This window comes from Capsicum annuum, chromosome 1, assembly GCF_002878395.1.
Source record: "Capsicum annuum cultivar UCD-10X-F1 chromosome 1, UCD10Xv1.1, whole genome shotgun sequence".
Classification (NCBI taxonomy): Eukaryota; Viridiplantae; Streptophyta; class Magnoliopsida; order Solanales; family Solanaceae; genus Capsicum; species Capsicum annuum.
Window position 1 is genome coordinate 238757921 of NC_061111.1, and position 15298 is coordinate 238773218.

Below are 15298 nucleotides of genomic sequence, written 5' to 3' on the forward strand. Positions count from 1 at the left end.
ATCAATTTATATTTGACCTCCTTTATCCTTAAAGCTGTTAACTTTGTAGTACGTAGAACTAAATTCAGCCTAATGATTAGTTAACAGAAATCTCCTATGGACTATTCGACTGATTAACAGAAAGCGGAAACTACTTGAACCCCCCTTAGATCATTCGATCAATTTCATAGAGTACAAATGGATCAATACAGAAACTCAGATGACCAAAATGTTTCAAGAATTGAAGCAAAATCAAATTTTCCTACATGCCTAATTTCCTTTTATGGTTGTGTTATCATCAGCAAATGGAGAACTTGCATTGTTTATGCTATACGCCATTCTCTATCAACTTTCTTTCTCCTCATCTTTACCATATTTGTGCCGCAAAGATCAGGCTCGTTCTTTGCTACAATGCAAGAAGACATTTAGCAAAAATGTTGATGCTTCTGGTTGTTTTCAATCTTATGCGAAAACTCTTTCGTGGAATAGGAGCACGGATTGTTGTTCATGGGATGGAGTTTATTGTAATGAAATGATAGGACATATAATCGAGCTTGATCTTAGTTGCAGCCAAATTCAAGGCAAGTTTCATTCCAACAACAGCCTGTTTCGACTCTCCAATCTCAGAAGGCTTGATTTGTCTTTTAATGATTTCTCTGGATCGCATATTTTGCCTAAATTTGGTGGATTGTCGAACTTAACACATCTTGATATATGGGGTTCACGTTTTACAGGTCAAATTGCTTCAGAAATCTCTTATCTTTCTAAGTTAAACGTTCTTCATATCTGGAGTGAAGATCCATATATGCTAACATTTGGACCGCACCATTTTGAACTGCTCCTTAAGAACTTGACTCAATTAAGAGAGCTTGAGCTTTACGATGTGAACATCTCGAAATTTCTCTTCTTATTTAACAACTATACAACTTTTGAATGGACAATTATGTGGGACATTGCCCGAAAGAATTTTTCACCTTCCCAACTTGAAACTTCTTGAGTTATAGTACAATTCCCAGCTCACAGTTAGCTTACCGATGACCAAATGGAATAGCAGTACATCTCTCATGAACTTATATCTCTCTAGCATGAAGTTTAATGGTAAGATACCTGAATCAACGGGCTATTTAACTTTGCTGCATGACTTGGACATGAATTCTGGTAGTATTTCAGGGCCTATTCTTAAACCTCTATGGAATCTCACCAACATAAAAAATTTGTTCTTGAAAATAACAATCTTGAAGGAACGATTTATCCGTTCTTCAAATTTGGAAAACTAAGGGGGTTAAGACTTTGGGGAAACAAGTTTACCGGTTCGATTCCTTCCAATGTAAGTGGTCTGCAAAACTTACAATCACTCTACTTATCATCAAGCAACTAGAATGGGACTATACCATCCTGGATATTCTCCCTCCCATCACGATAACCATTACAGTGGAAAAATTCCGGAGTTCAAGTCCCAATCATTAATCGTAGTTACACTGAAACAAAATCAGCGGAAAGGTCCTATTCCAAAGTCACTCCTAAACCAGCAGAACCTAGGATTTCTTCTCCTTTTGCAGAATAATTTCAGCGGACAGATTTCTTCAACGATCTGCAATCTAAAAACACCAATAGTTCTAGATTTGGGAAGCAATAAGTTGAACGGAACAAGCCCACAATGTTTGGGTGAGATCACTGAACATGTTTTAGTTTTGGATTTAAGCAACAATCGTCTCAGTGGGACAATTAATACTACTTTTAGTATTGGAAACCAACTCAGCGTCATCAATTGCATGGAAATAAGCTAGAGGGGAAAGTCCCGCGATCTTTGATCAACTGCAAGTATTTAGAACTTCTTGATTTAGGCGACAATGAGTTGAATGACATATTTCCAAAATGGTTAGGAACTCTGCCGAATTTGAAACCTCTAAGCTTGAAATCAAATAAGTTGCATGGTCCTATCAAAGCTTCAAAGAACAAAAAGTTGTTTGCCCAACTTCAAATTATGGATCTCTCATCTAACTTGTTTAGTGGGAATTTACCAGTGAATATTTTTGAGAATTTCCAAGCCATGAAGATATTCTATGAGAACGTGAGAGACCCATGGTATGTAGGAGATCAATATGGTATATTTTATGATTCTGTGATGACAATTACAACAAAGGGATTGGATCTTGAATTAGCTCGAGTTTTGACACAAACATAATCATCAATCTCTCAAGGAATAAATTTGAAGGTTATATTCCAAGTATTATTGGAGATCTCACTGTACTCTGCACGTTGAACCTATCTCATAATCACTTGGAAGGTCTTATACCAGCATCATTACACCAGTTATCTGTAATTGAATCATTGGATCTCTCATTTAACAAAATTGGTGGAGGGATACTGCAACAACTTGGATTTCTCACATCACTTGAAGCTCTAAATCTCTCTCACAATCATCTCGTTGGATGCGTCCCCAAAGGAAAACAATATGATACATTTGAGAAGAGTTCATACCAAGGAAATGATGGATTACATGGATTTCCACTAAGTAAAGATTGTGGTGCTTATGAACGGATAGCAATAAGCAGTATGATAAGCAAAAGGAAAAACAAGATGAACACACAGATTTACTTGGAAAACTTTGACGGAAAAAAACACGGGCAGAGAAAGAGAAATTCACTATGATGGATGGATAATACAATGAGGAGAATGACGTATAAAAATGTCCAAAATGACCCACTAAATCGTACTTATATAATATATGCGTACAAATAAATCCTAGGCCTGATCCCTCCGCTACGACCACAGACCCAACAAAATATCACAAACATGGAACGCACCACAAACTTTTCAGGGCCGGATTAATAGAATTTGGGTCACAAACTCTAATAGTGGTGGTGATGATGGTGTACCACAAACGATAACTCTAGTTGAGCTGAACGAAGGAGAAAATGAAGAAGAAGATTCACCAATGATCAGTTGGCAAGCGGTTCTCATGGGTTATGTGTCATGACCCGAATCGAGGCCCTGGCCACGATGGACATCCCAAACCGTGAAGGCCCGAGAGCCCCTATTCTATCTGGAAATCATACACAATGTTCATACAATGTAAAGAATGCGGAAGGTTAATAAACGGAAACATGGTCACTTTTTAAATTCAATTGGATAATACAAAATGAAGTTCATAACATTCAAAGTACATGACTCTTGTCTGCGAAACCTCTACTAACTGAAAATAACATTTTTCTGAACTCTAGGACAAGGCCCCAGTCAGACCATGAATCAAAATAATATAACCATGAAAAGTTTAGTAACCAGGCCTTCCGAAGTAAGGAAGGCTCACTGTCACGCCCCAAGCTGAGGCCCTAGACGTGGCACGCACCCGATACTATTGCTAGTACGAGTGAACGTTTTGGCGTATCACATGAGCATACAGATAACATAATAAATAAAGAAGAAACAGAATAGAATAAGATTTCTTAAAGGATAAAGTCTTTCATCAATGTTCATTAATATCACTTAACATCTGAAGATACAATAGTCATGACAAATAGTACTAAAAATTAAAAGATCTATCTGGCAACTAAATCATTCTGTGAAGCCTCTAATAAGTACCAATACTAAAAGAAAATAAAATATAATGAAGTCATCATATCGAGGCTCACAAATAGTAGAAGATAGAGATCCTAATGAGGCGCCTGACCACGGACAAGAGAGCCAGAACCTACATCATAAAACGATGTAGCGCCAAAGGCGGTCAATACGTAGAATGTATTGGTATGCAAAACCATTTCAGGAGGGTAGTACATCAAGAGATTAGAAATGATAAAAAAATTCAAACGTAAAAGAGGACAATTGGAAAGGAACAAGAATATAAACTAAATTTATAATTGACCAAATAAGGTAGATTTAATTGCTTTGATTATTTGTGGAAAAAAGTAGTGAACCATCATAAACCACCATATGAGCGCATGGAGTCTGATCTCGGCCCGATCAGCTAAGCCGTCCTATACCTTGCCGGGTATAGGACGTGACATGACATAATTTGCTAGCAAGTATTCATAGTTAGCCCCTTTTTAGGACACATAAAAAAAAGAGTCATCCGCTTGCGAAATGATCTCTATCCTATGTCGGCAAATATAGTTTCAGGCATTTGTCATTTAGACCTATGCCTTCATGGTCAGCTAACCAACTCTCTTCTGCTCATAATGTTATCTTACTGATTCATGTTCATAGATTAGCCAAATTAGGCTCATATTCATGGTTTAGCCACTTTAGGGCTCATGCCTGAGAATTAACCAACTTGGGTTCATATTTGAAATTAAGCCACCTTAAACTCATAATCAAGTATTATCATCATTAGGACTCATGGAAGGTAGAATCATAATTCATTAAGTCAAACTAATTCATCAGTGAAGGGTTTTTGTAACTTTATCAGGAGTGAGCCTTTGGAATATACATGTTGTTTTTAGCATAGCTTATGAGTTTGGAGATCATATCTTAAGGTAATAAAGACATTTATGAATTAATTCGTAAAGATAGAAGTCATACGGATCATGTCATTTTGTGCCGTGGGTCATAAGAGAGGTATTTTATGATATTATAGAGATCATGGAAAATTCAAGTAACTATAGCATTGTCATCTTCGCTGACTTGTGACCAACGTGCTAGCTTTACTAGGCTCATGTTAATATTTTAGCCTTTTTGTGGGATCACATTGGAATTCAGCAACTTTGGTTTCATACATCATAAACTAACACTCAGTATTGTTTTGGTGAGTCATTGAAAGCAACGTGTTGCAACATCATTATTACAATATTCCAAGTCATAACTTCCATAACACTTTATGGAACTAAAGAGGAAATTGAGGGAATTTGGTTGAGCTTCATAGATCGCAGTTCATATGAAAACAATAGGAGTTTCCAGTATGATGTCTTCTTAGAAACAGAATTAAAAATTCACAGTATTTAGTTAAAAGAAAAGCAACAGGCTAGCCAAATGGGGAACAGATGTTAATTTGGAGTGCGTTGCATGTGTCATAGCCATCCAGAATTGAGATACCATCTATTTATGGTTGTAACTTTGCAAGAATAGTGAATGACAGTTTACTTCTATGGAAACTTAAACAAAATAGCTACAACTACTACCTGGAAACAAACATGTGAAATGGACAGTCCAAAATGCCAAAGGCGGAACACAACAAGCCCAAATATTTAGAACAGTTTATGCAGAGTATGTGAATGCCATATGGATCAAAAGAAATCATATGTTCTTCGAAAGGATAGCTAGAGACTGGAAAGTTTTAATTAGCCAAAGAAAATGCCTATATGTGCTGTGTGAGATCAAATTATAGGGTGCAAAACTAGTTACAGTGTGCTATGCTGGGCTAGATTATGAGGATTGATTCAAAGGCTTGTAGTATGGTTTAGCTTTGCTTGATTCTGTTTCGAGATAGCCAAGAGTGTTAATTGGCTATGGATTTGTAACTCTTGCAGCAACTTGTAGAATAAATATAATTCACATAATATCGAGTATCCATAGAAAAGATTAATAGACCAAGATTTTTTTTTTTAAAAAAAAAAACTTTCCAGGTAAACTTGAGACAGGGGACTCGATTAATGGACTAAGATTTTTAAAACTCCTTCCACCATCATTATTTTGAAAGTAATCATAATTTGAGAAGAAAAAAAACAAGAGAAAATATAAAAGAAATAATCTTACATACCTCAAAACGTTAGAGAAGTTAGTTACCGGAAGGGACAAAACTAAGATTGATTCTTGAGCCAATTCTCTCAGATTTCTTTTTTTTTTTTAATGATTGAATTTTAGAGGAAAGCTGGATTTCTAGATTATGAAATAGTTTGTATAACTGTTGGAGAAATTGCAGTTTTTTTTATTGTGTGTAATTGAGGAAGGCAGAGAGATTGTAATTGATGGAGTTTTTAATGTGAGTAAGTGAGGCAAATAGAGAGATTGTAACTGATGGAAAAATAAAGAACTTTTATCTGCTGAAATAATGTCTTCCAGAGGAAAAACAAGCGTTTGAATACTGATGAATAAAAAGGAACTTAATCACTTGGGGTAAATGTAAAAAGGAAAGGACGAATTTTCCCTCGAAGGTACTTCACAAGTTACTGAGTGTGAGATGTTACAATATCTCCCCCTTGGAATCATTTGTCCTCGAATGAAGGTTATAGACATATGAAAAAAAACTCTACGCGCAAAAACTAGGGAATGAGACTTAACGCAGACATGACATAGGACATGGGTTTGAAGGGACATGAACATAACTACTTAAGGCTTGAATTCATTGGAATCATAAGCATGAGCCATAGGGGTACTTTAGTTATTTGATTTGGGTTCACAGAGCATGAAGGACATAATTAAGACTTGGACATAAGTTCCCTTCGATAAGAAGTTATATGACATGAAATAATGGTACATTACACATAGGAATAGGAGCATTTTCACCTCTAATATTGGTATCCTTAGATCTTAGAAACACCTTTCGAAGCTACCCCTTTTTCCTATGAATACCACACTTCATTATTTCCAACTCACATGGACATATACATATGCTAAAGTCTGATTCTAATTACACATTCTTAGCATATTCAAGCCTAACTCAGAGGTACAAGATGCCACACCTAAAACAATCATGCTAGTCTAAATTTTAAAATCTTATAATCCATTTCCCCTTTTAGGAACGTTTATCTTTATTGTTGACTTGATCTTAGGTTTGTTCTAAAACTTAGAAAGCTCTCGCTTGCATCATAATTATCTCTAAGAATACTACTTTTTCTCATTGCAAAAACTGCCATCCTCGTGCTCTGATTAAGAACTCGCAAATTTCATCATGCATTTACCCATATAGGTATCAACTTGATATCCAAGTCTATCACCATAACCACTTCATGGTATCTTTAAAGTTAACACTACATAAAAAGAAAAATCTTCCTAGTCTTCCCTAGAACCCCTATACCCATAATTTCATGAATTCCTATTGGGAGGCAAACCATATGACCTCATCTTACTATTACAAATATCTAATTGTCATCTCACACTTCAGCCATACTTATGATCTTAGATGGAACCAGTACACCGCAATCATCATAACAAGAAATATCTACTCTCTCCTACCCAATCATTACTCATGCATTGATATTATATCACTGCCATGACATAAGGAATACCACTGAAGGTCTAGAATAAGAGCACTAGGAATAGAAGGGATACTGCTTATGTCTAATAGGAATAAATAGTTCATGTACCAAAACACATAAGGTGTGAATAAAGAGTCATTCGGGGCATGGGGATAACATTGAACAAGCTAAGAACATATCATAAAGTTTGTTTCATAGAACTTAACCTATCGTAAGCATGTGTTTTTAGCTCAGGAACAACGTAGCATAGAACATGGACTTCTAGAACCTTAGAGTAATATTAGGATCATGGCGTGAAGTTATTGTTTCCTATTCTAGGGTTAGAACATGGACATGACTTTGCACATAAAAATTTAGATCTTAGACATAGGCACGATATGAATGCATAACTCATGGGTAGAGTGTCATCTTGGCTGAAGTCATGAAATACGCTAGAATAAGATTGAATGGTAGTGAAACTCGTCATCTCTCTTTTCTGAAAACCCTTACTATCTGCATCTCAAGACCCATTTTTTTTCTTTACCCTATCATATTCCCCTTAGGTCAAAGTCTATATTTAAAGTATGCAGACCTATTCTCAAATCTAAGCTATCATCACCTTATTCCCCTGAATACTATATCTTTAAGTACGCAACCCTAGCTAGGATTTCATACTAAGATACTTATCTTAACATTCTCTAAACTTTGTAGACATCATTTTATAATTTCTGCTCTCATTGGTATACATAACCACTTCTTCTAATCTTCCCTTCTTAATCTACTAACATCACACCCATAAATTCTTATCCACCCACTCCAATGGAAATTATAATTGAACGAAAAGGCTCAACAATATTCATTTATAATACTCTCAATTCAGCTCTCAAGAGCTCCCATACTACATAACTAGGCTTCTCCACACTTAGAGACTCAAGGGTACTAACTAGGATCACATAGCACTAAATAACTTAGAATCTTATATAATAACATACTACCTCGGGTGCACCTTTATTTTCATATAACTTAAGGCCCTTCTTTATCTAAGGACTTAGTTACAATTCACTGTTTCACTTCTATTCCACATATGTATTTTATTTTTTTTTGCAGATTCACACTATCCTAAATTATCAAACTTAAGTTCTTCAACACAAAAATATCAAGCCTACTAGATCTATTTTCCAAAACTAGTGCTATCACCCTTATACCGCCATTCATTCATCATTGTGGTTGTCTAACGCTCAAGCTTAGTGTCTACTAAACATGGATGGCAACACTATCTGATAATACTAATTCGAACTGTATCTTATAAAAAAAATCAAGAACCACTAGTCTATTCAGGTATCATGACAACATAGCCAATCTAAATCACGCCATTTATCTTATAGCCTACAAACACATTCTCCATCACAACATTGCTATCATTCCTTACTAACATAAACTTAAGAAATAATAAACTTCTTTCTTAAACAAAGTATACTCCAAGTCGTCTTAACCAACCATTCTTTCTCTATTAACTATCATAAAATTTTACAAGTCTTGATACACCCTAGCCAACACCAAAGGACATTCCATCCTATTTCTCGCTTAATAAATACAACTCTTGCTACATACTCCAATCAATCACTATCCTCACTTTCGTCTTCTATTCAGATGACTTCATATTTTCAAACTTAAGATTATACTACTACGTATGGCATACCACAAAACATTCCAAATAGCAATATCTCTCGGGTGACAACACTATCCAAGAGTCTAGACACACTCTTCCTCCTATTAAGGGTGTCATCTAGAATAAGTCTTTGCAGAAGGCCTGGGAGAACAATCTTACTATAGCTCAAAGGCACGATTTATAAGAACAAGATTGTAAGTTTTTTTTTTTGAATTTATAGACTCGAATAGACTAATGGGCTACTAAAAAGCCCCTGTGCAATCAGTTAATAAGGATATGAGTTTCATAACACCTACTACCTTAAAGATGAGGAGAAGATAGAGAAATGTGAGAAATGCACGAATTTGAGTAAGTTTTTTTTTTTGCACCATTTTATCGCACGGTCTAGAATATGAAAGAACGAAAAAGTTCTCCTAAATGGCTAGTAGCCTTCTCATTATAAGTGTGGTGCGCTACACACTTAAAAAAAGGACTCTACTAGACACGGCTTCATAGATACCCTAGAACACTTGAACTTTGTGCTTTGATAACAAGTTTGTCACACCCTGAGCCGAGGCCCTAGACGTGGCATGCACCCGATACTATTGCTAGTACGAGCGAACGTTTTGGCGTATCATATGAGCATACAGATAACATAATGAATAAAGAAGAAATAGAATAGAATAAGATCTCTTAAAGGATAAAGTCTTTCATCAATGTTTACTAATATCACTTAACGTCTGAAGATACAATAGTCATGAAAAATAATACTAAAAATTAAAAGATCTGTCTGGTAACTAAATCAGTCTGTGAAGCCTCTAATAAGTACCAATACTAAAAGAAAAGAAAATATAATGAAGTCATCATATCTCGTCCAAGCTTCTGGTAGAAAGAAGCTCACCAATAGTAGAAGATAGAGATTCTAATGAGGCACCTGACCTCGGACATGAGAGTCAGAACCTACATCATGAAATGATGTAGCGTCAAAGGCGGTCAATACATGGAATGTATTGGTATGCAAAATCATTTCAGGAGGGTAGTACATAAGGAGATAAGAAATGACAATAAAATTCAAACGTAAAAGAGGACAACTAGAAAGGAACAAGAATATAAACTAAATTTATAATTGACCAAATAAGGTAGATTTAATTGCTTTGATTATTTGTGGAAGAAAGTAGCGAACCATCATAAACCACCATGTGAGTGAATGAAGTATGATCTCGGCCTGATCAGCTAAGCTGTCCTATACCTTGCCGGGCATAGGACGTGACATGACATAATTTGCTAGAAAGTATCCATAGTTATCCCCTTTTCTGGACACATAAAAAAAAGAGTCATCCGCTTGCGAAATGATCTCCGTCCTATGTCGGCAAACATAGTTTCAGGCATTTTTCATTTAGACCTATGCCTTCACGGTCAGCTAACCAACTCCCTTATGCTCATAATGTTATCTTACTAATTCATGTTCATAGATTAGCCATATTAGGCTCATGGTTTAGCCACTTTAGGGCTCATGCCTGAGAATTAACCAACTTGGGTTCATATTTGAGATTAAGCCACCTTAAAATCATAATTAAGTATTATCATCATTAGGACTCATGGGAAGTAGAATCATAATTCATTAAGTCAAACTAATTCATCAGTGAAGGATTTTCGTAACTTTATCAGGAGTGAGCCTTTGGAATGTACATGTTGTTGTTAGCATAGCTTATGAGTTTGGAGATCATATCTTAAGGTAATAAAGACATTTATGAATTAATTCATAAAGCTAGAAGTCATACAAATCATTTAATTTTGTGTCGTGGTTCATAAGAGAGGTATCTTATGATATTATAGAGATCATGGAAAATTCAAGTCACTATAGAATTGTCATCTTCGCTGATTTGTGACCAACGTGCTAGCTTTACTAGGCTCATGTTAATATTTTAGCCTTTTTGTGGGATCACATTGGAATTTAGCAACTTTGGTTTCATACATCATAAACTAACACTCAGTATTGTTTTGGTGAGTCATTGAAAGCAACGTGTTGCAACATCATTATTACAATATTCTAATTCATAACTTCCATAACACTTAATGGAACTAAAGAGGAAATTGAGGGAATTTGGTTGAGCTTCATGGATCACAGTTCATATGAAAACCATAGGAGTTTCCAGTATGATGTCTTCTTAGAAACAGAATTAAAAATTCACAGTATTTAGTTAAAAGAAAAGCAACAGGCTAGCCAAATGGGGAACAAATGTTAATTTGGATTGCGTTGCATGTGTCATAGCCATCCAGAATTGAGATACCATCTATTTATGGTTGTAACTTTGCAAGAACAGTGAATGACAGTTTACTTCTATGGAAAATTAAACAAAATATCTACAACTACTACCTGGAAACAAACATGTGAAATGGACAGTCCAAAATGCCAAAGGAAGAACACAACAAGCTCAAATATTTAGAACAGTTTATGCAGAGTATGTGAATGCCATATGGATTGAAAGAAATCATATGTTCTTCGAAAGGATAGCTAGAGACTGGGAAGTTTTAATTAGCCAAAGAAAATGCCTATATGTGCTGTGTGAGATCAAATTATAGGGTGCAAAACTAGTTACAGTATGCTATGCTGGGCTAGATTATGAGGATTGATTCAAAGGCTTGTAGTATGGTTTAGCTTTGCTTGATTCTGTTTCGAGATAGCCAAGAGTGTTAATTTACTATGGATTTGTAACTCTTGCAGCAACTTGTAGAATAAATATAATTCACATAATATCGAGTATCCATAGAAAAGATTAATAGACCAAGATTTTTTTTTAAAAAAATAAACTTTCCAGGTAACTTGAGACAGGGGACTCGATTAATGGACTAAGATTTTTAAAACTCCTTCCACCATCATTATTTTGAAAGTAATTATAATTTGAGGAGAAAAAAAAAACAAGAGAAAATATAAAAGAAATAATCTTACATACCTCAAATCATTAGAGAAGTTAGTTACCGGAAGGGACAAAACTAAGATTGATTCTATAGCCAATTCTCTCAGATTTCTTTTTTTTTATGATTGAATTTGAGAGGAAAGCTAGATTGCTGGATTATGAAATAGTTTGTATAACTGTTGGAGAAATTGAAATTTTTTTTATTGTGTGTAGTTGAGGAAGGCAGAGAGATTGTAATTGATGGAGTTTTTAATGTTAGTAAGTGAGGCAAACAGAGAGATTGTAACTGATGAAAAAATAAAGAACTTCTATTTGCTGAAATAATGTCTGCCAGAGGAAAAAGAAGCGTTCGAATACTGATGAATAAAAAGGAATTTAATCACTTGGGGTAAAGGTAAAAAGAAAAGGACGAATTTTCCCTCGAAGGTACTTCACAAGTTACTGAGTGCGAGATGTTACACTCACTAGCTGCAACTTCTGTCAAGACAATCTACTGCTTAATAGAACAGTAGAACCCTAGGACTGAGACTTAGATCCTGAAATATAGGGGTCAATACAATTGTACTGGTAGACAGAGCAATCCAAAATAATGTATCTACATTTAAAATAAGTGAGAGCAATTCATAAAACAATTTATATATAATATATGAAAACACATGGGCATACTTTAAAAGCCTTTGAACAATTCTTTGAAATTATAACTCATTCTTTGTCTTACTTCTGAGCTAGGTGGTATACCCTACATATCTGAAAGTATCCCATGGGATATTTGGGATTTGCCTTTAACTTGGCGGCCAAGCCCCTAACCCAAGTTTGCCTCAAGGGTTTGAGTATCTGAATCTGATATGTCACAGGGCATTAGGCTAGTGTATAATCCCTCGTTAGGGATATAATAAACCTGTATCGGCAAAACATGGTTCCAAGCACGAATTGTATGACTCATGCCTACTTCGGGTAACCACCTAACTCTCTTGGTGCCTATTTTTAATCTTTTTCTAAACATGCATCTTTCTGAATTCAAAATCTAAAAATCTGAGTAAAATCTGTATTTTAGTCTGTTCTAAATCTGCTATGACATTCATCTGTTTGGTATTGTCATACCAAGACTTGAAAGTCATATCTCTAAGCCATAGATTATCATGTTATAGTCTTCTCTTTCAAAACCTTTTGTTCAGACCACCAAACTATTCAAACAATAATTGAGGATGCGTATAGTGAAACTCATGAAAACTTAGGCAAAAATCCTCAATTTCAATTCACAAACACGTGGTGGTCAAGTATCATGTAACAAACCATGCAATCTCTTTCAATTATCACTTTAGACATTTATAAATAATAAAGCACCCTCTCTTCAATTCATAATCAATATCAAGTTCAAAATAATAGTAAAACACTTATCTCACGCTTCAAAAATACAATTGAACAACCCACCACATGTGAAATCAAGAGGTATTATAACAAGAGAGGGGTTTCGTCATTCATTCTCTCAATTTAATCTTTGCAAAATTCAAAAAACATACTTACATATACACGAGTAAAAATCAATCTTTAAGGGGAGGCCTCAAGACCAAAATAATATGTCTATCATTGAAAAAGGTTTCATGATTTGGATATTAAAAATAATTGTTCAAACCCTTGTTATAAACATCATAACATACTTTCAAAAGATTGATAAAATCATAAATTATGCCCATAGAGTTTTTAGGACAGCCCTACGTACCTTAATCGATGAAGAATTTGCGGAAAAGTTGATCCCTTGAGCTTGAATCTTTAGCCCTAAGTTGTTTTTCTCTTATGGTATTCTTGGAAGATGAATTAGGGATATTAAGAGAGTTAAAACGTTACTAATAAACCTAATTTCATTTAAGGATGATTAGGGACGGTTTTGGATTGTAAAAAGACTTGATTGCCTTAAAATGACTTAAAAACGAAGTATTTACGTTGTTGGGCCATAGGGCATGCGAGAAATTGCCTATAGCCTAAGCTAGGTTGTGTCGTGCATTATCCATCGCCTAAAATAGGCTGGGCGTAGCATTTCCCATCGCCTAAGCTAGGTTAGACGACGCATTGCCCATGGCACAACATTTTCAGTAGCCTTAGGCCATTGCTAGACGACGCACTCCACTTTGTAAAGTCATAACTTTTCTCTTGGGTATTGGATTGAGGCAAAAACGGTGGAGTTGGAAAGAAGACTCAAAGACCTTTCATTTGATATATAGTAGTCCCTCTAAATCTTTATACAAAAGCAGTTATGGTCTATGGAAGTTGACCCAATTTTAGATATTCACCAAAACTTAATTGATAGAAGAGTTTTCAACTCGACTTTGAGTTAGGGGATTTTTGTGACCTCAATTCATATTCAAAGGTTTTTCCACACTATAGGAGTGATCACTACACATATATTAACATGGAATCATTTAGTTCAGATCTATACGCGTAGAAACGACAGTCTAAATTCTAGCCCGAAAGTACGTGGTTTTACATTATAGTTGTGGACTTATTAGTGTACTCTCCATAATATACATAATGTTGTGTACCCAAACTCCAGCATGGTTTTCAAGAATGGTTGACGAATTGGAATACAAAATTATTACGAGAATGCAAAAGTACAAGAAAAGATATTAGTGTGTGACCTCCAAGTATTCAACTTGATCTCTATGCAAATTGTTTTGATTTGACTTTGCATTAGCATTTTCATTGGATCATCATTTGTAACTCTACCAATTAACATATGCTCCAGAGAAGAAGGCATTTTCTTAAATCTTTTTTCGACTTATTACTAAACGTAAACCATTCTACTATTTGTCTGAGATAGGTTGTATATGATCTCCAATAATTTGAAAGTTCTAACTTTAGTTCTTTATTTTGTTTTTGGAAATTGCAGGTTCCGTGTCTACCGAGTAGATGGAATGCAAATAAAAACTTTTATTTTCATAGTTTCTGATTTTTCATCGTAGATTTTTATTTCTACCTGGTGTTTCTTTAGCCTCGATTATTGTATTATCTTGTTTTTTTTGGTTTGTTGCTACTGCCTTCTTTTCCATCTTTCTTTCAGACTAGAATCTGTCGGAAACATCTCTACCTTCAAGGTAGGGGTAAGGTGTGCATGCTCACTATCCTCCTCAAAAGCCCAACTGTGCGATTATAATTGGTTTTTTGTTGTTGTTGATAGTTTCTAATGTTTCGTGAAGTGTTTTTTAGCCTATGAATTAAGCCATGAATTTTCTTTCTTTGTGACTCGATCAAATTTGTTTCATTTGTCTACAGTATAGAAATAAATTCAGCTTAATTATTAGTTCACTATATATCCTATGGCATATTCGACTGATAAACAAAATTGGAAATATCCACAGGTCATTCAATCAGTTTCTCATATTGTCATCAAACTACTTGAATTGGACGAACTACGCCATCCTGGATATCCTCACGTCCATCACTAAGCTTTGAGAACTATAGCGACATGTTTTATCGACTCAGCACACACTATAAGTTACAGGAAAATAGAAAAAGATGTTTAATATAGTTGGACTTAACGAATCAATGGTATTGAATATATGAAGAACATGATGCCATGTCTGGACTCCTGCATTGTCTTCCATCAGCATTGAACAAGTTCAAGCATGAGCATGATCTGTTTAATTTTC

The 15298-nt window shown here is 35.1% G+C and overlaps 1 pseudogene; it reads left to right on the forward strand.

Annotated features, from left to right (window-relative positions):
- Positions 1-304: 304 nt before the first annotated feature.
- Positions 305-14279, forward strand: LOC107855942 (annotated as a pseudogene).
- Positions 14280-15298: the final 1019 nt, after the last annotated feature.